Raw genomic sequence first — 3,558 nt, forward strand, 5'->3', positions numbered from 1 at the left:
TTTGGTCCATATAACTTTATGAGATTTCTTGTACAATACTAAGACATATAAAAAGACATTAAAATATCCCTCACGAATTGTTAGCACAGAAGTATCTCTTGTAAGTGCTTTAACCAAGTTTCAGTTGCTTTTGACTAGAACCCTGACTTGTGATGATTTTATATCCTATCAGGGACAAAGTCAGATATGTTTTAGGAAATTTCCTATTAATAAATAGAATGAAGCAAATGATCTTCCAGTTGTTTTTATAAAAAGTCTTGTTATTTTGTATTCTTTAATTGTTCATTTTCTATAACTTCCAAAGTTGAAAATAAATCAAGGTAGATCTTGTCCAAGATAGGTCTTGAAGATTAGGCATACTTTAAATATGAAGACATACAGGAAAACAAAAAGAAAGGAAAGTCCTAGGTAAATAAAATAATCAGACTGAGATATTTAGTTCATTTTTTCTTTAGTATCCAAACAGATCTCATCCGGCATGGAATTGCTTGTTTTTCTGTTTAACACCTACTTCTCTCGCTACGTTGTAAAATTTATAAAGGCAGGGACTTTTTCTTGTTCATGGATGCATCACTAGTGCCCGGAACTTAGTATTAGCTCAAGTATTTGCCAAATATACTAATGAATGAATCATTTATATTGTCCCATGTCAGCCCATATTCTGCCATCCCATTCTTCTTAGTGATTACATAGCATTCCATCATATAAGTAACACTCATTTATGTAACCATCTTTCAACTGCTTGTTATAAAGGCTATAATGTGGCAACATATTTTTGTACAGCTATCTTTATGTGTATATGAGTACATTTGTTATATATGTATTTTGAGTACATTTATTAAATGAATCCTTAAAAGGAAAATTGTTCAAAGTGTGTGTACTTTCAAATTGGATAGGTAGGGCCAAATTGTACTCCTAAAAGGAGGTGCTAATTTAGAATCTAGCAAAACAATATGTTTTTCCGTGTCCTTTCTGATAATCATCCTGGGGCCTCAGATGCCAAGAGTAAACTGAACACATCAGAGAGAATGGTAGTAAGATATTTTACCTCTTGGAGATTTGGGTTTATTCCTCTATAACATAGAGATGATAATAAAACCTACCTTGAATGTGGTTTCAAAGATAGGAACTTGTCTTTGGATTTGAAACAAATAATAAATGAAAATGAGAAAATGGTCTCCATGTAGTTACTTATCAAATATACTAATATTTTAGTGGCAGATTTTTCATTGGCATAATTTAAAACAATACATTTTCCCCCATGGGAAAAACTATATACTTCTAACATTTTAAAGTGTACCGACCTGGACTTTTACATAAAAAGTGGCTCATAAGATTATTCTAGATTATTATTTTTTATTGTTGGATGATTTTGTTTAGAAGAAAAAGCACTAGGTGATAACAATACAACAACAACAACAAAACCCTACTGCTGTTTGAGCATTTATTATAAATGATCATCATGCTAAGTGCTTTCCAAATGTTTATTTGATATTCATAGTTCTTTTGAGTTACGCATTATTTCCATTGTACAAATGAAAAATAAAACAAAACAAACATACACAAAAGTTTTAAGTACCTTATCCAAGGCCACAGAGCTAACTTAGAAGTTAAGAGCTGTTAGTTCTAGTCCTTGCTGAATTGCTGAAGTGAGTAAGCAGTTTAATTTCTATGTTTGTATTTCCTGATACTAAAAAAAAGGAGATAGAGGGTGGTCATATGTTCCTTTGAAGTTCTAGTATTTATAAATGTAATTGCTGAAAAAGCTATCTAAACCTTGCATGATGAGCCCATTCTACTCTTCATCAATTAGATAATTAACAAGTTCTTCTTCATGTATGACTGAATCTTTCTCTATTTCATTTAAGCCCATTTTCCTTTTATTTGATCTGCAGACAAAACAGTATTCCATTCAAAAACAACAACTAATTCATTCTTTTTATTACATTTTCTGAGTAGGCAAAAACTTTATTTAGCCTTTTAATACAATTAAATTTCTCTCTTTCAGTATTTTAAAAAATTCTTTGGCATACACTTTAATTTCTTCATATCCTTTATTAAAATAGAGACCCAAATTAAACCTAATACTCTAATAAGAGTTTTAGCTAGGAAACTAAAGCCAAGTACCTTTATAAAGGAAGAATGATTTCTCAGTGCTTTAATATCATTGTATTTTTAACATATTCCAGAATCATGTGGACTTTATTCTTATCTTACATATATTGCAGATATAGTTTAAAGATGACTCTTTGTTATCTTTTTACTTAAAAATATTTTTAATACTTGTATCTAGTTATTTTTTTTTCTTGCTATCCTGTTTGGAGGTTATGAATATCTCTTTGTATTTTTACTCATTCAGTTTTATTCATTCTTAAACAAGTTTTTGCCCTAATTGTTTAAGTATCTTTTTTTCTAAAAATGGGGATGTGATGAAGAAATTTGATATTTTATTTCCTTTATATATTTATTTAATATAGTCATTGAATGAAATCATCTTGTGGGACAAAGTCTCATAATCCACCAATTATTTATTTCTTCACCCCAAATTATTGTCAAACTCTTGACAGATATCCTCTTGGTGTGTCCTGCCCCTAGTGCTCTGCTTATTTAAAAGTGAAAGAAGCAATACCAGACTTTTTTAACTGACCACTTTTGTTTTCCTACCTAGATTATTTTTTATATATTATTTTCAGTTAGAAATTGGAAAACAAAAAATCTTCTTGATTTATTCATGAGACATCAAACGGAAAGCATGAAGTTGCTTTACAATGCCCTCAAATGCAGAGAAAATACCATGACATATAAGCTCAGTGCACAACACTGATAATATGGCTATTACATCCTGTTCTAAAACTGATCAGTTACATTGATTCCAAAGAAGGGTGATCAGAGGGTCCCATCAAAAAAAGGATGTTAAAGAAAGCATGGGTTTGTAATTTCAGAAGAGGAATCTAGCTGTTAATTCCCAATATTATAAGTAGGATTAATGGATGAAAGTTACAACGTTTATAATTAATCAGGCCTACAAAAGATCACTAATCATGTGAGTAAGTAAGCTTGCATCACTGAAATGACGAAAGCAAGTCTGTAGAATCAAGAACTCTTACATCTGTTTCAGATGCATAACTTGGACTAGATGACCTATACAATTCTATATATTTAGCTCATATTAAAGGTGTGCTATCACTTAAAACATTGTATTAGGTAGAACCATATGAAATTGATTACTTTTTTTTATCATTTTGACCTACATTAATGATGCATAGTCTCATCTAACATAATAGGATTCACTATTAAATTCTGAAAGTCCTAAATGTAGCATATTTATGGCTCTGACCTTAAGGGGATTTTACTTGCTATCAAGCAGTCTGTGGACTAGTGTCTCAACCTTCCTTTTTATTGTCCACCTATGTACTTCATTCATTTTTGCCATTCTGAGGTCTACCTTAAGTGGGCATAATCCAGTCTGTGTAATTCAAATTTGCAACTATTTATTGAGTTTTAATACATGGAAAATGCTGCAGTAGCCTCTTCTGATGATAAGAGACACTGGGATAG

The sequence above is a fragment of the Halichoerus grypus genome, chromosome X (assembly GCF_964656455.1).
Source record: "Halichoerus grypus chromosome X, mHalGry1.hap1.1, whole genome shotgun sequence".
NCBI classification, from domain to species: domain Eukaryota; kingdom Metazoa; phylum Chordata; class Mammalia; order Carnivora; family Phocidae; genus Halichoerus; species Halichoerus grypus.